The following is a 20,488-nucleotide window of genomic DNA, read 5'->3' as shown; positions in this document are numbered from 1 at the left end:
GTCTGAATCTGTGACTCATGCCTGGCAAGACGACATTTTCTTTTCCTGAGAGAGGCAATAAACAAATAGGCTGTCAGTGAAACACATGAAATGACACTTAATCTACTTTAGACTCAGGTGACATCAGAGTGGCCTAAGGGCAGTGGCTTGGGAGGGCCCTCAAAACTGATGCTGTGTGACGACGACGGGTAAGGTCTGGAAGGAAGGTGGCTCTCAGTCATTGTCTGCCTTTTTTGACACCGTGAAGCTAATCCAGTGAGCTGAGCTTCAAAGCCGCCCTGCACACCCAGAGGATCTCCACAGAGGAGCTTAGAAAATGGTCTAGTGCGATGTCTTGCTAGCTTTCTAAATGAAAAACCCCAGTCTAGCGGCTCGATCATATTATAAACACATTATAAACATATTAAAAAGTAATTACTTTGGAAGAAGTTAACTATGTCAAAATACAAATTAAGATAAAATTAGGAATGTTTCTGCTTCCAGATTCTGGGTTGTGGAATACGTTTTTGAATTTGGTTCTCGCCTTTTTGTTTCTAGTCACCCTGGCACGTTGGATGCCACATACACTCCATGAGCCTTTGTAGTGCCTCCTGTGCTGGCATTGACCAACCTCTGGCAAATCCGTGTGGTTGTGCATGACTGCCATATTTCAACATGGATCAGGGAGGTTTCTACCAAGAGAGGGATTATTCATGATTGCATAATTCTTCAGTCAGACTTAGGCAGAGTTGCAGCCTGCTGCAGACTCTGAGAGAATTCTCTGTGAGAATTATGGTGTAGTTCACCACATGGAACATCTCTTGAGAGCAGAGGGAAGCTGGGCATGGTGGTGTGTGCCTGTGGTCTCAGCTCTTAGGATGTGGAGGCAGGAGGATCAGGGATTCTAGTTGGAGATGAACCTGGGCTGCATAGTGAAATGCTGTCTCCAAAAACAAACCACCACCACCTAAAAACAGACGGACAGACAGACAGACAACAAAACAAAGGCCTGAGAATATAGCTCAGTGACAGAAAAGTGGCCTCCCATGAAGAAATGAACAATCAAAGACTGTTGGACCTTGGTGTTTAGTCTCAGGAATGAGTCAGTGGTCAAATAAAGGAATGGACCTTTATATAAGGGTCCATTTAAGGATGTAATCTAACAGTTTAGCAAGGGAGAGTGAAGGATAAAGGGCAAAACCTGACAGCTCCATGTTTACCATGCTCCGGCCTGTGTTTGCTATGCTCGGGGCTGCTAGAGTTCTTCAAACAGACGTTGACTTCTCCACTCCACACACATCACACACTCATGCACACATGCTTTCACTCACATGTGCACACACGACATGCAAGCACACACAGAGAGACTCTCATTTTGATTGCAACCTTGTCGTACACAGCAGGATGACCCTGGCTACTCCTTTGAACCTCATTTTTTCTCCCTGCCAAACCCACATCCAATATTCCAGTTCCCGTGGACACTTGGATCAGGAAGAGAGAACTCTAGTATTACAGTCGCTGGAAGCTACTGGCAGATACTTAAATGTGGGGGATCTTGGGGTCTGATAGCTGACATGAATTGGCTTTAAATTGTGACCCATCCTTTTTTAAAAAAATGTATTTATTTATGTATGTGAGTACATTGTAGCTGTCTTCAGATACACCAGAAGAGGTCATTGGATCTCATTGTGAGCCACCATGTGGTTCCTGGGAATTGAACTCAGTCGGTGCTCTTAACCAGTAAGCCATTTCTTCAGCCTGTGACCCCCCCCCTTTTTTTTTTCAGACCAAAGACCAGCATAGTTTGTCCCAGCATTATCCAAGAACTTGCAGTAATAACATGTGGTTCCATTCTATGACATTGGATACTATTGACATTACCAGAGCTAAAAAGCATCGATTTCATCATCAGGCAGTGGTGGCACACGCCTTTAATCCCAGAACTTGGGAGGCAGAGGCAGGCAGATCTCTGAGTTCAAGGTCTATAGAATGAGTTCCAGGACAGCCAAGGCTACACATAACTTATGCTTGCTATATAAACAGAAGATCCACGACTATGGCTGCTTCCTGGCTGGCCCCTGGGTTTTTTCTTTGGTATTAAGTATGTAGCCAACAATGTCAGAAGAAGGGAATGGCTCTCATGAGTGAAGCTGGTAGCTCAACACATGTGTGTCTTCTCCTTAGGAGCGAACCTCACCTAAGAAAGTTGTATATTGACTTAGGACCACTATGATCTGCCTCAGAAGTTCCTTTCTCCGAACCTTGAGTACATTCTTCCCATGTCTTGATGATCCATGAATAGTCAGTCTCTGTAGCAGGTCAGGCAGCACTGAGTGACTGAAGAATGCAGGAGCATCCTGGAAACATTCCCTAATGCTCTGCCATCTTCTTCAAGAACTTCACTGCTTTCCAACTTACTGCCCCTGAGCTTGAGCCCTCAAACCCCCCCAAACCTTAACTCTCCTGCTCCTTCACTTCTGGCTTCCCTCTTTCTTGAAAAGAAAGCATCGGATGAGAAAACAGAACCACTGTTCAAGCTTTCATCTACATTCTTTAAACATTTGTACTTTATTTTATGTGTGTGAGGTGTTTTTGTCCACATGTATGTTTGTGTACCACATGTGTGCCTGGTATGCACAGAGGTCAGAAGAGAGCACTGAATCCTGGGAAACTGGAGGTACAGCCTGCTGTGAACCTGTAACTGGACACTAGCAGTGGTCCTCTGCAGAACAAGTGCTCTTAACCGCTGAGCCGTATCTCCAGTCCTGAATTCTTTCTTAGAGATTAGGTTGGTTTGTTTATGTTATTTTCTTTAGACAGGGTCTTACGTAACTCTGGCTGGTCTCAAGCTCCCTGCATAGTGAACGATGACCTTGAACTGTGGATCCTCCGTTCTCTACCTTCCAAGTACCAGGATGACAGACCTGGGTTCCTACTCCTGGCTTGTGAGTTCTCACCTGGCTTATGAGTTCTTTTTTGTAACCACCCTACCACTCTCTGTTAAATAAGCCATCTTTTGGTAAGAGATTGGAGTCTGGACTGGAGCCTCATCCTTGGCTCTCATCATTCCCCTGCCCCCCCTTCTGTGGTCTGTCTTCTACACTAGTTAACAAATCCAGCAAAGACTTTTCAACCTTCCTCCACTTAACCCATGACTCGGCGTGCTGTTGTCCCCTCCATCCCACAGACTCCTCTGACTTGACTCTGGTTTACCCTTTCAGATGGATGATGGCTGTGCCTTTTCTTCGGCTGCTTCTCTTTTACCATGTCTCCCGTTGTTATTTTTGTATGTCTTCACAGCATCTTTCTCCTGCCTGTCTCTCATACCGCTTTCTATGTTGCTTCCTGCCACACTGACTGTATCATGTGTGTATCATGCTTGTATCATGCATGGTGCTCCATTTAGCCAAGGATCGTTGGCCCACCTGAAGCAAGCAGAGTCCTGACATGTAGTCCTGCATTAGGAATTGCATTCTTGGGGCTGGAGAGATGGCTCAGGGGTAAGAGCACTGACTGCTCTTCCAGAGGTCCTGAGTTCAAATCCCAGCAACCACATGGTGGCTCCCAACCATCTGTAATGAGATCTGATGCTCTCTTCTGGTATGTCTGAAGACAGCTACAGTGTACTTATATATAATAAATAAATAATTGTTAAAAAAAAAAAAAAAAAGGAATTGCATTCTTGGAAACTCTCCAGAGACAGACAAGTCATAGAGGTGCTCCCTATCTTCTCTAAACAAGTTCCAGCCCCATGCAGCTAACCAGATGAATTATAATTTCTTTGTCTATTTGTTTGTTTGTTTTTCAAGACAGAGTTTCTCTGTGTAGCCCTGGCTGTCCTGGAATTCACTCTATAGAACAGGCTGGCCTTGAACTCAAAAATCCACCTGCCTCTGCCTCCCAAGTACTGGGATTAAAGGTGTGTGCCACCACTGCCTGGTGAATTATAATTTCTAAGCCACTAACTTCGTAGATAACTGCGGAAAGTCCTATTCTTCTGTCCCAGTTGGTCATACCTTCAGTTCCTGACTCTTACTAAGTGGGCATGCCCACTTGAGAGTCCCACACGAGACCTTGAACTTGAACAAAGCCTTGTGTTCCTTTGAAAACTCTTTGCAATTGCTGTTCTTTATCTTGGTTCATGATATAAGTAGATACCCAATCACTCAACGTAAAAGCCCCAAAGAGGAGGGTGTAGCCAAGGCTGGCCTCAAACTCATTATGTAGTTAACAATGGAAGAATGCCTGAACCCGTCCTTCCACCTCCTGAGTGCTAGGATTACAGGTATGAGCCACTGTACACAGTTTAGGCAGTGTGAAGCATTGAACCCAGGGTTTCTTCTGCTAGGAAAGCACTCTGCCAAATGTATTATGTCTCTAGCCCCATGTTTTTCTTGCTATTTGTTTTTGTTTCTTTATTTTGTAGCATTGAAGAATGAACCATGTGGTCTTCTGCGTGCTAGGCAAACATTCAAATACTGAATGATACCCATAGCCTTTTGGTTTTTTGAAATGGGGTCCTGTTATATAGCCCAGGTTGGTTTTGAACTTACAATGCTCTTGCCTCCACATCCTACAGGGTTGTGCCGTTACAAAAAGAAAAAAAATCTCAGTGTGCTATAAACCCTTTCTGATCTGGCCTACATTTTATTTCTATCTTCACTTCCCTCCCTGTGTGTGCTATGCTCTAACTGAGCCAAATTACTTGCGGTCCTGACACAGGCCATCTGCCTCAGGCATTATCAGCCAGTTTTTTCTGCCTGGTGGGTTCTCCATCCCCTGCCATCTGCAGCGTCCGGCAAGTCTTGGTTTAAATGTCACATCTTCTGTGCCGTCTTTTCTGCCTATCTGGGCAGAAGCCGAACGAGTCTCTTTGGAATCATCAGTAGCCCAAATTATACTCCTATCGCATACTTTTTGATTGCCACAATATGCTTAGATGTCCATCCCACCTCTCGATAGAGTTAGGGAACCCACTCATAATCGGGGTTTGCTTTTTTTTTTTTTTTTTTTTTTTTTTTTTCTGTTTGCAGTACCCAACACAGTGTGTGGTTCTCAGCAAGTGTCTAGTAACTGTTTGGAAATAATATGCAGTACTTTTCTAGTTCAAATGCTTTGTAAAGGTATCTTAATACTAAATTAGCACTATGAATTTCCATGTATTAGGCTAGACGTGGAAACAATGATATGTCCTGGGGAAGGGCGTGCTGCTTAGTATTGGTCAGGATCAATACACTGCAGTACCAGAGCTGGGAACTGGGGGAGAAGAGGTAGGTAGCAACGTGACTGAGTGCAAGCTGGTGAAGCCATGCTGTGTGGACCATAGCTCTCTCCAGTCCTTATGGCTTCTGCCCCAGGACTTCTGCCTCTTCAATCCCGCCTCTCTTCCTCAATAGTTTACTAACCACATTACAAACATTAACGACAGCTGGGCTGAGCCAGAGTGAAGACGTTGCTTTTACATTGTCCCTGTTTCCTGTCCTAAGTGTCTGTTTATACCTTTCTCCCTGCTCTGCTCTAGTTTCACACAGTCCTCTTCTCTGTTCTTTTTCTCTTTAAATTGCATTTATCATTAGTGTGTGCTTGTGTGTGTGTGTGTGTCTCGGTGTGAGCATGCATAACTCAGACGACAAATTGTAAAGTCATTTCTCCTCTTTCCCCTTTATGTAGATTTCAGGACTTGAACTCAGGGTGTGGGGCTTAGAAAGCAAGCATCTTTATCTTCTCAGCCACCTTGCTGCTTGCCTCTCTTGCAGAAAGCCGCTCAGAGACAGACTGTAACTTCAGGATGGTTTAAGACCTAAAGTTGGGGCTGGAGAGATGAGATGGCTCAGCGGTTAACAGCACTGACTGACCTTCCAGAGGTCCTGAGTTCAATTCCCAGCAACCACATGGTGGCTCACAACCATCTATAATGGGATCTGATGTCCTCTTCTGATGTGTGTCTGAAGACAGTGGCAGTGTATTCACATACATAAAATTTAAAAAAGACCTAAAGTTAAGACTTTAGGATGGAAAAGACCATAACTTTAGGGAGTTCTTCTTAGCTCTCTCTACTTCTCTAGTTCAGTTTCCTCCTGTGTTCTCACCACTTGGGAAAGACCATGATAACTGGGGTGCCAATAGACAAGATACAGCCATTGCTCATAACCTAATGAGGGCACAGGGCAACAATGAAGTGTGTGTGTGTGTGAGTGTGTGTGTGTGTGTGTGTGTGTGTGTGTGTATGCACATTGACAGTCAAAGGAAGGACAGATAATTCTTGGAGTTGGGGTGGAATTTCATAGAACACCAAAGAAAAGTAGCTCATTGTCAGAAGCCTGGACTCATGAGGCTTGGGGTTGGGGGTGTCATGGAATTGGCCGTCTCTGTCTTGATGAGTTCCTGGGACTACCCAAGACATAGTTTAAGGTCTCCTATCCTAGGCAACCTATTGTCCTGTCTCAGACAGCCACACCTTTATTTTATTTTATTTTATTTTATTTTATTTTATTTTTCTCCTCAGTGGTGCCAAGGATCCAACCTAGGCTTTCATCCTGCAGGCTACAGGCTGCTGATCTGCCTTTAGCAACAGCCCTGACCTGAGGCAGCTCTTTCTAAGACTGTCCTGCCTCATGTGCTCCTTTAGAATAGGGACCTTACCATATCCTCAAGACTAAGAGAGAGTATGGTGCACTGTAAACAATCAACAAATGTTTTCTGAAAGCACGGCTTCAAATGTAACCAAATTTACTATCTGTGAGAGAGTCTCATCCTAGATGTCCACTCCCCCTACAGCGAAGAGAGCCTCCACCTTATCACTTCTGACAGCCGCCAGCGGGGGCTCTTACAGTATTATGGGCTAATGGAGATGGGATGGGAATTTTATCTAATGATTTTAAAACCAACATCCTATCTGCTTACTTAAAAGATACTGTGGACTTATTGCTAAACATTTTGCACCACATGCTCTTGGGTAAATTAGAAAGCACTGGAAGGTACTCCACAAATAACTTAACAATAATTTGCAGAAAAATAATTGAGCCAATTCATATTTGTGTATGAACTATGTTAAAAACCCAGGAGAACTTACTTAACAAAGAAATAAGTCTTTAGGCAGAGGAAGCAAAGCCAAGCTCACTTTAATAGGCATATTGCAGATTACCAGTAACTGCAAAGCAATATAACTAAGAAAGAAAAAGCAAATATCCGGTGAGAACCTGCAATTTTAGATTACATATGATGATGGTACTTTTTCATGTAAAAGGATGGACTGAGTTCCTGGCTTTCCTTTTGAGCTCTTCCATGGAAAAAATTACAGGAAAAAAAAATATGTTGTTATTAAATGAGGCAGAAAAAGGTTTTGTGTGTCTGTGTGTGTGTGTGTGTGTGTGTGTGTGTGTGTGTGTTGGTGCTGGAGAGATGGCCCAGGAGATAAGAGCACTGGTTGCTCTTCCAGAGGGTTCAGGTTCAATTTCCAGCACCCACACGGCTGGAGTTCCAGGGGATCTGACACCCTCACACAGACATACATGCAAGCAAAACACCAATGCACATGAAAACAAATAAATCCTTTAAAAAGAAAAAAAAATTTTCTGGCTTTGTTTCTGGTGTTTTCTTAAGTACATAACATTCTTGTGTGTGCCTCTATTTTCCTGCATATCTTCAATGGGAGTATTGCGTCATAATTTAATGCAAATGACTTGATTGGAGAGAGGAATATACATTTGATAAATAAGGATGTAGAACAACTCGCAACCCCTCTATACCGGAAGTAGTGTGCTTTATAAAACATTTTAGATTTGAAAATAATCGAGAGACTGATATGGCTTAAGTTTTAGTAGATGTTCTAGAAGTTTGGGTGCTTCTCAGTTATTTTGTTTATGCAAATAACTCCCTGTTCCCAAGTATTGTAGTTCACTCTGGTTATTTTCCCCCAATACAATCACACTTTTGTCTGAGCAGCAGTTCAGCCTTACCATGGGTGAGTTCCATCCCTATGAATTCTTAGAAGTGGCTTTCCCTTTTCCTTTCACCACAGGTCCTGTTGTGTTTGTATTTTCCTAACTGCTATCTACGGGATTCCACTCTTTCTGTTAGAGCCCCACCTCCTAGGTCGCTAACACCTTTGTGCTGCCCTCAGGGTATGAGCAGCCTAGACAAGAAAGCCCTAATTCTTCAAGGATGTAGACCTCCCATTGTTCTTTCTGTTCACTGAATGTCAACTACCAATCAACTAGGCAGCAAAGGGTGGGACCTTGTTAGATTTACTTCAAGCGCCTAGAACCAAGCCTGGAACCTCTTACACTCCAGTGTGAAAAGAATGTAAAAATCTCCCAATGGGTTAGTTTCAGCTGGGAGCTGGGGAAGAAAAGCAACCCAACGCAGGAGTTTACATTTGGCTGTGAGTGACCCTTATCTGGCCCTAAGGTATTTGCATACTTAAAGCTAAAGCTTGTGAATTCAAATGATTCTCTTTGGGAAAACTTCAAGAAAGAAGCAAACGGAGAGAAGAAGGTTCCAGGGTTAGGGTAGTTGGGGGGTGGGTGGGAGCTGAGGCTTTGCGAGTACAAAGCTGCCTAGGTCTGCGCCTGAGGGTCTTTGGTTTTTCAAGGCCCTTGGAGTTCTGCACCAGTAGAACGTCTGAAAGCCTGGACGTCTCACCCGGACCCCCGGGATAAGGAGGAGATTAAGTCATAGACGGGCTGTGTGGATGATTTGTTCCACACTGGTTGTGTTTATCTTTGGCGTATTACAAAAGGAAGTGTCCCAACGTTCTAGTGAAATACACAAGGACACAACAGAGGACCTCCACTTGAAGCTATTGATCACATAGCTGAAACGTCATATTATTTAGCTTGTAAATTGTCTCGAAATAGATGCATATCTGATAAGTGAGATTCCCCCCTCCCTAAAGTATCTAAGATAGTTTTACTTTGAGGGATATAAACTTATTATAAATGGAAGGCTTAGATTAGAATTGTGATTTTTGGTTTATGACACTGGAGTTATAAAAAAGTAGATTTTTATAATTTTCAGTTTTGAGTGTCAGATTTTTTTTTTTCCTGTGGTGTTGATATGTTTTCTGCTGATTATCTGTAAATTCTTTGGTGACTATGTTTCTTTTCAAAATCCCATTTATGGTGAAAGAGAGCCAGAAGCAATGCACTTAAATAAGCAACAATGTAAAATATTAAAAAAGAGTAAAATTGTTGCTATTAGGAAATAAACGTCTAACCGATTAAGTTGAAGTATAAATGAAACAGTTTTGGCAAATCATTTGTCCAAATAAAACAGTGTGATTCTAGGCTCGGTGGTAGTACAGGCATCAGTGGATGAGATTAGCATGTTTTGCATTTTCTCTACGATTTTTGAGTTCTATAGCACTTACACAGCTGTCATAGCTGGCTGTATAACCTCCTTCCTTATTTATAAGTGAGTGATAAGTGAGTGCAGTCTTTAACCTAATAAAACCATGCTGGAGTTTACAATTGTTGGCCATTTATAAATACTTGTTCCGTGTTTTGCACACAAAAGGTGCTTAGTAAATGTTTAAATATCTGTTACACAAGAGGGAAATTAATTTAAAAAATGTCTTTAAGGTTAATATTCATCTCATACCGGAAAGAGAAATGGGCAAGAAGGTCGGCTATTCAAAGCTGGAAGATGATATTTAGTGCCACACTGGCGAAGGAATGATGAAAACACTCTAGTTCTGACACGTTTAAAAATGGGCACACATCCTATTTCTTTGTTTCATAACCACTGCGCTATCCCTTCGTTTTTTTGGCATGCTAACAAATTCAACTAAAATCAATGTCATCTAGTTAAACTTTTTGATTTAGTGGCAGATCCCGCTGTCCTATCACCGAGGACGTCGGCAAAAGCAAAGTGGTGAGGCAGGAATGGGTCTATTTGAAAGGAAAGGCATCCATCCTAGGTATTTCGTGTGGGAAAATCATCTCAAGTTGAAGGATAACTACAGAAGAAACACCCAAACACCCCCAGCCTCCTCGGTCCGCGAGGCGCTGGACACCCCTTGCGGTGTCCGGGGGTCACTACGGGCTCCTGGCCTCCGCTTCCTGCCCCAGGGCGGCGCACCGAGGCTCCGGGAAGGTGCTGCGCGGAAACGTGGCACCCTCTGCACCCGCGCGGGAGCGCTTGCAGCCGGCGGCCCGAGAGGCTGCGGCGGCCGCGCACCGGGACCGACACCCGCCCGCTGCGCCGGCGCCCGGCAGGACGGGAAGGGGCGGCCGCCCGCGCCGCGCCGCCCCCTTCTCTCGGCCTCTCCGCGGCCTCCGCCACCCCGGCCGAATTCTTGCATAAATTATGCCAGGCGCGCCTGACGTCAGGTGGCGGCGCGCGAGCGCGGGCGCGGGCGCGCCGCGGAGGGAGCCGGCCTCGGGCGCGCGCGGCCTCGGAAGCTCGTGCTCGCGGCGTGCAGGGCGCGCGCAGGCGCTGGCGTGCTGGGGCCGCGGCGGCGGCGGCGGCGGCGGCGGCAGCGGTGGCGGCGGCGGCGGCGGCGGCGGCGGCGCGGGGGTTGAGCCGTGGTGGTGCGGACGCGCTCGTGCTCGGGAACTATCGGATTAAACTTGAATCGAGTGGAATTACACAAAGGAGCGCCGCGGAGGAGGCGGCCCGGGGACCCGGAGACCCCGCAACTCGCCAGAGCCCCGTCCGCGCGCGGCCAACTCCGCGTCCGTGGATCAGCCCCCGGCCGCGGCCGCCGAGCCAACTCCGGAGCCGCTCTGCGTTTTGTTCCACGGCGCGCGGCGGCGGACTAGCCCGAGCGAACGAGCGAGCTGGTGAGCGCAGACTTCCCCGGCGCCCCCGGGAGGGGCGGCGGCAGGAAACCGTGCCGGGCCGGGCCGCGGCCGCGCGGAGTTGCGAGCGGGGAGTTGGGCGTGTGCGGGGCGCGGGGAGAGGTGCGCGGGGGCCGCGGTCGGCAGGAGCGTAGCGCCGCCCGGCCGGTCGCCCGCGTTGCTGCCGGCGGGGCCCGAACCCGCAGCCGGAGCGCCGCCCGGTGCCCCAACTTTTGCCTGCGTCCGCGGGACCGGCGGCGGCGGGGGCGCGCGGGGCGGCCGAGGGTCACTTCCTCGCATGTAAATGGCTTTTTGTTGTGCTGCCGGCGTCGGGGGGGACGGGGACAGGAGGGAGCGTGTCTGCGCGCTGGGGAGCGCGAGCGCGTTTCCTCCCGCCGGCACCGAGCACGAGTTGCCGGCTGCGTTCGAGAGAAAAGGGAAGGAGGAAAAAGTTGGGCTCCAACTCCGGCGCGAGCGGCGGCGGGCGCGCGGGCGCGGGGCGCTGAGCGCGGGGCTCGGGGACGGCGGCGCCCCCCGCCTCGCCCCCGCCCCCCGCTCCGGCCCGACCACGCCGCGCTCGCCGGGAGCGGCGGCCGCACCGGCGCGAACAAAGTGCGTCCCTGCGGGCGCGGCGGCGCTAGCCCGCGCGGGGACGGCCACGGGCGAGGTGGGTCGGAGGCAGGGAAAGTGCGCGGGGCGCCGCGTGGGGCGGGGGCGGGGGTGGCGCGAACACGCGGCGCGGGGGGCGTCCCGAGCCCAGCCGGTGGCGGTGGCGGCCGCAGAGTTCCGAGCCCGCAGCTAGGGGTTCCTGGGGCTCCCCGGCAGCTCCCAAGTGCGCGAGGACGAGAAGAAAGGGAGCCGGGCCGGGGCGAGCGCGGGCGGGCGACCGGGGGACCCCACCTTGCCGAGCTGGCCGGGCCGCCGGCGGCGGCATAATAGCGACTTTAATCCGCGATCCCAACTCGCGTCCCAGCTCCCCTCCCCCCAGCCTGTCGGGGGTCCGGGCGGGGGCGGGGGTCGCCAGGTGGCCCCGGAGCGGCGGGGTTACGCAGTGCCCCCGCGGAGAGCCGGCTCCTGGGCGCGAGCAGCCGAGGTGGCTGGAGGCCGAGCGGTCAGCGGGAGAGGAAGGAGGGTGGCGGGGACCGCGTTGTTTGTTTGCTTCGCACTGGGGACAGGGCTCGCTGGGGGCGCGGGGAGCGGGCGGGGCGCGGCGGGGCGCGGTGCGGGGTGGGCGAGGTGGCGCGGGTTGAGTGGCATGGGGAGGGGGCGGCCGGTTGGCGGGGGCGGGGGACTGGTCAGGAGGCTCCGGGGAAGGAGCCGCTGGCCCCGAGCAGCCATCATTCCCGAGCCGCCTTTCTCCGGATGGCTCTGCCTCGAGGAGCTCTGCGCCGTGGGAGCGCACCCCAAACTCCAGCCCGGCAGCCCGCTTTGTGAGCGCCCCCGTGGAGCGGGCGGCTGGGGGAGAGCTCCGGCCAGGCAGCACGGTTCTCCCTGGAGGTCACTTTTAGAGACTGTTCACGCCTGGGTTTTAAACTAGTTTTTTTCCTTCTTCCCTCTTCTGAACAGACAATGGACAAAAGAAAAGTAGCAACCCACATGGAGAGTTTCCTTTGAATTGCTAGAATTAGATACACTATCCAGTTCTCCACTTGCTAAGTATACTTTTTAGTTTCCCATTGTATATTATCTAGCAATCGATTTAAATAACTTACTTAAACTGTGTCTATCCTCTGAGCTGGATCTCCGAATATATTAAATAATTATGTTTAAATAATTTTGTGAGAGCTCTGGTTTTTATTTTTCTAAATTTTAAATTGAAGCCGTCCTTGTAGTGGGTGACACCTTCCTAAGGGACCCACAGTTACTTTCAATTCTCTTCCAGTAAGAGGGGTATACTCATCATATGTGTGATAACCAGCGGGAGAAAAATACATCTCTTTATTTCCTCACAGATCTGTTCTAACGATGACAAAAAAATCTTAGTGGCGATGACCCAGCAGCTCCGTACTTGATTTATTCCAGTTATAATTACGTTTCGATTACAGTAATGTCCAAGAAATAACTTGAGTAGTGGTTTTATGAAGTTGCATCCTCCCCAGCCCCCAGAGTACATCTGTCGCGCAGTGTTTTTGTCTCGCTGTTGCACAACAGAAAGCCCTCTAGTCTTTCCCCTAAAATGGCAGCTTTCATTTGACTGGGGCCCATTCATTGACAACGATAATAAAGAGGCTGAAAGCTAGATGCTTGGGGCACGGAGGACTCGGATTGCCTTTCTAGGTGATAAGTAGGGGACATTTTAAGTCTCCCAGTTTCCTTATGAAAAGTTTATTTTCCCTGAAAAACTGCAAAAAACCAAAAGGAACAGTAAAAGTAACAACTGGAAATGAAAAAAAAAAAAAAAGGTTTGGCCAGCAAATTTTAGGAGCTATTTAAAATGAAAAAAGATTTTTTTTTTCCTGTCTACTGGGTAAATATGGCATTCCCCTTCCCTGTTTCTGGTAATCTGCTGGTTAAGGGATATAATGGATTTTTGACAGGCTTCTAACAGGTGAATTTCCTCAGTGTGACACTCCAGATTTGAGGTTGTTTCCTGGGAGTGTGTGTTTTGATTATATATTTTTGGGGTATCTTGCCCCCACCCGCACCCCTCAAAAAATCTGGGCAGATTGGTAAATTTGAAGTTTATGAATTTTTATCCCATGTTTATGCTTTCAAAATTAAATGAGTTTCTAGATTAAAAAAAAAAAAACAAACAAACAAGTTAACTAGTAACTTACGTGAATTCCAGGCTCTAGTTATACTGGCTTAATCAGTGGAACTATTTTGACATCAGTTTTAAAATTAATTCCCTTTTCTATGTCCTTAGCACAGAGGACAGAATGAGAAATAGTAGAGTGGTATGTTAGTTTAATGTAGATAGTTAAATCTCAACTTGTTTTTTTCTTTCAAGGAGAAAAATAAACTATTTACACCCCCCCCCCCCCCCCCCCCAGTTGAAAGTATAGATGCCAGTATTAAATCAGTCGGGAACTTGGTGTTAAAACAGCACTTTTGTGGATTCATCTAGGCTTGGTCTAGTTTTTAATCAGTTTGACTTATGGAATATTGCCAATACTTTTTCCATAAGGAGTGTTCTCTGTTAGCCTTGCTTTTACTAGGAGATCAGAACCATAGTAGGTTCTTTTATGATTTTAAACATCAAGGAAACATTGCAACCTTTCCTGTAAACCGACGCAAAGTCAGGAGCTAAGTAAGTACTGAGTTTTTTAGCAGGGATCAGGGATCTACTTTTCTGTACTTATGCTCTCTGACCCATAGTGCAATGTGGGAGCCAGGTTTGGGGCAGTTCTTTCAAACCAGGAATTAAAGCATCTTATTTGCTGTGCATGATCAAGTTTGCTCGCCATTCATTTAGTTCATTCATTTCATTTAGTTGCTTTTCTTTCTGTGTACAGGCCTTCCACTGTGGAACTCTGTGGAAGAGTCAGGGCTTTCCCTCTGGGAGTTTATCTTCCAGTAGCAGGGAAACTACTTTCTGCTTGACTCCATCCAGGGTGAACCATAGAGGTGGTAGTTCTTCCGTTACCTGTTTGGTTTTTGTAGCAGACACCCTGACCATCTTGGTGAAAATGCTGCTTAGTCAGGGCTGAGTAAAGTAGTAAAGTAACGAGAGAAAGGATCTTAAGAATCCTTCTTCAGAAAGTGATTAATCCCAGAATTCAGGTGGTTTCTGCATGAAAGACATGCACGTATGCACAGCATAGGCTGCATACACGTGACAGCATCTCAGAGCATTCGAGAGGCGCTGCTGTGACTGAAGGAACTTACTGGTTCTCTGGCTCTGGACTGTCCTACACATTTGTGAGTCGTTTAGAGGAGATATTCTTTTATGCCTTTTAAAAAGTAGAACTTTTAGCCTTCTGTTTTCTTCACTGGTTTCTAAAGCTGTTAGAACCTTGAGTTTGGAAGATGAAATAGTTCTCTTTCTTGAGAAAACTGTGTTTTGTCTTCTAAAAATCTTTGACAACCGAAGACAACTGGTGGTTTTTAAAATTCAAACAAAAAAAAAATGGGATCACTTTTTTTTTTTCCTTACAAAATGCAAAGATGTAACGGCTTCCTTCAGTCTGGGCATCACTTAGGTTACAGCTATGGCTCAGGTTCAGAGTGGATGATTGGTGGGAGTCGAGCAGAAGTGGTAATTAAAACCACTGATTGTCTGGGTCTTTTGTCAATATATTAAAAAAATGTAACTGAAATCAGCTGTGTTATACTAGGAAGTGGCAATCATGGAGGTACTGTCATATAGGATTTAATTTTATCGTCACACGAGCCTTCCGATATTTAGAGTGTGAGGGCCTGAACTTTCTCCAGTCATAAGATTGAAAAATGTAGAGCCAAGAGCCGAATTAAATGAGCCGCCTCTAGTTGGCCACCCGGTTCCTGCAGTTCTCTCTCCAGGCCCGCCTGTCTCTCTGGTGCCCAGTATGGTGTGTCTTGTGGGAGAGATGTGGGGCTCATCTGTTGGATGGCCCAGTTACTGCCAGGTAAGCTGGGCTCTTCTTCATGGAGTGACTAGAGAGTACCCTCTGTCCTTAGGTTCTGAAGCATAAGAACACAGGGCTCCTAGGGGCTCTCTTAAATCAGCGATAGTTTTCTCTACCTGTTAGAATCCCCCCTCCCCCATGATTATCTATTTTGAGAAAAGCAGGGATAATTATTCCAACATCTGATTACTGTTTTCAGTGTAGAATCATGAGTTCGTCACCCGACTAGATTCTGTCCGTGTTGACAGGCCGTCGCAAACCCAAATGCTCTCTCAGAAAAATACTACTTATTTTGGTGGAGGTGTCTGTTTTGTTTTTGCTTTGAAAATGAAAAGCATCCGTTTAAACATTATGTGCATTGTTTTAATGGAGAAACATACTTTTGTGGAGTGAGGTTTGATTGGTTGTCAGATGTGTTGGTGTCTGGGTAGACAACCTTCATAGTGGGCATTTGGGCCTCATGCCTCCTGTGTCAGCAACAGGCGTGGCTTTTCTAGCAAGTGAATGTGGACTCTGGTTAGTTTTCCTGTTCTGTTTGTTTTTGATTCAGCTGTTCTAGGGTAACTACTACCTGAAAGGTGTAGAGGTACAGATTAGGGACACTGGTGACATGAGAGGACTTGGTAGACGTTCAGAAGACAGCATGGGACACTGGGAAGACAGAGGTTATGACTTGGATTCCACCGTTGTGTGGGCTTAGCCACTGAGAAGTGGCTTTAGTGTTGCCATCCATATCTGGGTATAAAGGAAAGCGTGAGGAAGTGAAAGGCAGTAGTGACCTCTGACCCAGAGAAGGTTGCAGTTGTAGGTCAACATGGAGCTTTGAGGTGAGACCTTAGAGGCAGGTGTCATCCAGCTCGGGCAGCATTGGCATGATGTGGAATTTGGGAAGTTTGAAGAAAGCTGCAGTACTTCCTGAGGGTCGAGCATTCTTGACGAGGGATGGAAGGAGTGGGTGGGTGGGCGGAGGGAGAGGAGAAGGATGTGGGCTCTCTGCTTTCCTTGGGATTGATGTGCTTGTGGACTAAATTGGTGTCCTTAGTGATGGAGAGCAATGGGGAGATGCGACAAATATGGAGGGTTTCAGTGAATCAGACCTGAAGGTAGCCGGGCGTGTCCTGGAAGAGAGGTCTCCGGGGATGTCAGTTTCTAGCACATCACCTGCTTGGCTGGCTGGTGATGCTATTCGTGGAGGCAGCGGGCACCTGACAAGGATGGCATGTGAGGAAGATGTCCATGAGTTCTTTGAGCATGTGACTAGGATCACTGATCCTGACTCTGGGTTGAGTAACTGTTGATGTGACCTTCTTTCTGTTGTTAGTGGTATTCCAGACTTTTACAGCATAATCTACTACTTACCCTCAAAGATGTTAGTGTGTGCAAACCCACTGGGGATTGCTGGGAGGCTCAGGGTAGTGGGACAAGTGTGGTGACCATTGCAGTTAGCCCGGTGTGTATCATTTTTCTGTTACTAGCCTAACGTAGCACTCTGTAGGAGTTTGCTCATCAGAGGCTAAGCACGAATCCTGCAGTAACCAGACTTGGCCACGTTTGCCCTTCTGTGTCTTCTCTTCTGGAAGTTTCTTTTAGTTGCTTGTTACGTATTCAAGAAAGGTCCTTGGGCTTCCAGGAGATAGCTTGTGGGTGCTATGTACTTTCAGGCCTGTGCTTCTCACTTGGAGGGAGTTAATTGTGTTGAGACAGTTGCGTCCTACGTGGGTGTTGTAGAAATGAATATATTATTTAAATAATTGGGGAAAAATAACAGCCTTGGCCTGAATACTTACCTGGTGTTTAGTGGAGTATGTACAAACCAGTTTAATATGCAAATCATCTTCAATGATACTTTGTTTCATTGTTGAAAGTAGATTATACAATATGGTTGCTGATGGCAGAGGTGTTGATTGACAAACCCAGAAAAGCTTCTGTATAGTGGATTTTAATAATATATGAGCTGACAAATTATGAAAATCCTGTGCATTAACATTAGGCAGACTTTGTGTTGCTACTTGTTTTTGGTTCGTTTTATATATAATTTTATTTTATTTTTTGTCTGCAAATAAAAAAACAACTCCCTTGCAGTTATTATTTTTGGAAGTCTCTTAGTATAAAGTATAAAATCTCCATGCTCTGACCAACATTTCAGATGACCCTTGCCAGCTTTTTGGTGGGAGTGTATTTCTGGTACTATTTCTTCAACTTCTTAGTTTCAATCTTTTTATTCTTTTAAAAAGTTATTTAATATTGTATGCCTTGATGTTTTACCTGCATGTGTGTCTGTGTGAGGGTGTAGGGTTCTGGAGTTACACACAGTCGTGAGCTGCCATGTGTGTGCTGGGAATTGAACCCAGGCCCCCTCTGGAAGAGTGGTCAGTGCTCCTAACCTCTGAGCCATCACCCCAGAAACTCCTAGTTACAATTTTTAAGAATTCCTTTAAGATGCCTCCTTTTGTTTGGTTTGTCAGTAGTGTGTTTCTGAGATTGGAGAGGTCATTTCCACAGGAGCTCTAGGGGAATGCAAAGGTGCTTGCAGGTTCCTGCCATCAGGGCTTTCTCAGGCTTGTGAAGTGACTATGGACTTGGGGGCTGCCTCTTCTCTTGGCTTCAGCAATGACTTCAGCAGAGGTCATGTGGTGGGTTTGAATTTTACACCATGCATTTATTTTATCAATACAGGGTCAGTCAGGCACAGAGCTCGTGCTCCTGAGGAGGACTGCAGATGGCTTCCACCCCAGCCTTTGTGCGGGGAACAGCTAGGAATCAGACCCGTGCTACCATTGGTGTGCAGCATCTTCTTGGAAATGTCATCTTAAAACAGTTAGACTAGCAGTGTATCTGGGCTGTAGATACCTTGCTAATTGATCCCCCTATCCCCAGGTCTGCAGCAGATTTGGGGACTACTGTAACCTTTTAAGGAGTGTACTGTGTCTCCTGTTCGTTTTTCTGAGAGACTGGGGCATGGTAGAAATCTGTTTTGTTGATATTTAAGACAATTATAAGTGTACATATCATTTAAACACCTAAAAACTGTTAAGTGTGTTTAACATGAGCAGGTAAACAGTGAGATGTCCCTTCCAGAATAATAAGGATACATTTAGCTTGCAACTCAGTGCTTCCTAGTGTTCTCTAGGTGACTAATAGTTTTAGCACAGCTCTACAACAAGAATATGCTTTAATATCAGATGCATTTTATAGTGTGTGCGCCTGGCAGTTACTTTATGTATAGGTTGGCCCTTTTCACTGTTAACCATTGATTTTTAAAGGGAACTTAAAAGCCTCCATTGTGTGTGTGTGTGTGTGTGTGTATTTGACCTTGTGTTTGAACATATTAGGAAAATCATGCCAATCCTCTGAAAGTTTCAAAGTCTTGATTAAATTGTGTGTTGCATCAAAGAAAAGCAAAGAGCAAGGTATCTTAAAAGATAAAGTAATTGCAATAACATGAGTGTGTGCATGTGTGTGTGTGAATGTGCACACATACTTGTGCTACAGCGTGTGTGTAGAAATCAGAACAACCCGTGGGAGTCAGGCATTGAGTCTAGGACTGTACTGAGTTACACTATAGCCTGTGCTGAATGTTTTAATGGGTCTCTTAATTACTCACCAAGAACAGCTTCAGGTAGAATTACCCCCATTTTGCAACTGAGGAGACTGAGGCTTGACAGTTTAAGCTCCCTAGAGCCATCCCATTTGAGTGGAGGAGCTTGAATTCTGATTGGCTAGATTCTAGAACCTGCTGCATAGCCTTTTAGCTAATGTGACACCCAGAGCAGCTTTACTTGTGTGAAATAAGAAAAGGTGCTTTAGGGGCGGGAGAGATGGCTCAGCTATTAAAGGGCTGCTCTTCCAGACAACCTGTGTTCAGTTCCCAGCAACCGCATCACAGCTTACAACTGTTTGTAATTCCAATTCCAGGGGCATCTGACGCCTTCACAAAGACATACAAACAGGCAAAACACCAATCAGTGCTCTAAAAATAAGTAAATTATTATTATTGAAAAAAAAAAAGAAAGAAAAAAAGGTCCTTTAAAATGACAGGAGACACGCTACAACCATACAGCTCTTTCTTTTGCTGAATCTTGACAGCCCAGGCTGTTTCTATTCATACTGCCTATTTGCACTCAATGTCAGAGTCCGTGCCTTTCACCCTCAAGACACTTTTTCTCCGGCAGAGATGAAAATACTTGTGGAGGCCACACATATGTATCCTGTGGTGGCTGGAAACTTGAATTCGTATGCCAGAGAGATAGGTATGAATCATAATGGTGGAGATTCTGATACAACCCCCCCACCCAAAGATCTGGTGAAATAAGAGGACACTCACTCTACCAGAAGCACATGATAAGGCAATATGGCCTGTTGGGTGAGCAGTTGTTATTTTTATCAGCTGACCTTTAGCTGTTGAACCCCGTGTGTCTTACGTTTAAAAAGACCTTACATTTATTTCTTTTGCATGTGTATGCGTGTGGAGCTCTGAGGACAACCCTTTCATGTTGGTTCTGTTTCCACCATGTGAGTCCTGGGGACTCAAACAGGTCGTCAAGTCCGGCAGCAAATAACTGTAGTTTCTGAGCAATCTTGTCAGTCCTTGATTTTCTTTAACGGTTCCCCAGACTGTCATCTTAAATGCCGAGTAGACAAGAATGAGTGGCCTGTAGTGGCAATGGGATCTGCAGTTTTTACTTTTCTTCGGACTAGACATTTAAAGTTTATACTTGCATGCACTTCCTCCAGCAGAATGATCAGACAGTGGTTACCCAATTCTCCTGCTGTTGGTTACTGCAGCAGTGACTCCAAACCTCTGCTTCTCAAAGTGACAGTGTCAGGGTCCTTCGTCCCCTCCAGTATCACCAGTGCTCTCTGCCTTGAGTTACGGATGTCTTTGTAAACAACTGATCATTCCTTCTTTCTCCTAAACCTGGTGTTCACATAGCGGGTGACATTATTCTTTATGGCCAGTGGCCTGGACAGGGTCAGTCAGTTCTGAAGTGTAAAATGTCTGACTCTGTCAGAGACGCGAATACACAGGAACTCCAGGTCCTCTAGTCTCAGAACACAGGACTTTCTCATTTCCAGACTTCTGATTATTGGGGAAAGACGGTATTAAACATGTAGTAAGCTTATGACTGGGGTTTGGGAGATAAGTGACAGCTGGGACATGTGGACTCTTCAGTTTCAGAA

General features: G+C 46.4%; 1 protein-coding gene across 5 annotated transcripts in view; it reads left to right on the top strand.

The window, feature by feature from the left end:
- The first annotated feature begins 10,441 nt into the window (after window positions 1-10,441).
- The window catches only part of Chd7 (chromodomain helicase DNA binding protein 7), a 183,962-nt gene continuing 173,915 nt past the window's right edge, over window positions 10,442-20,488 (top strand). For 4 of the 5 annotated variants that reach the window (XM_076924229.1, XM_076924231.1, XM_076924230.1 and 1 more), the window contains exon 1: window positions 10,442-10,763. The gene's annotated coding sequence lies outside the window, so the exon portion shown is untranslated. Of the gene's footprint in view, window positions 10,764-11,408; window positions 11,428-20,488 lie in introns of those variants that run through there. The other variant, XM_076924228.1, reaches the window with a different exon arrangement.

Source organism: Arvicanthis niloticus, chromosome 25 (assembly GCF_011762505.2).
Source record: "Arvicanthis niloticus isolate mArvNil1 chromosome 25, mArvNil1.pat.X, whole genome shotgun sequence".
In the NCBI taxonomy this organism is placed as follows: Eukaryota; Metazoa; Chordata; class Mammalia; order Rodentia; family Muridae; genus Arvicanthis; species Arvicanthis niloticus.
Note: the sequence above shows the minus strand (reverse complement) of the source record. Positions and strands in the feature narration are given on the sequence as shown.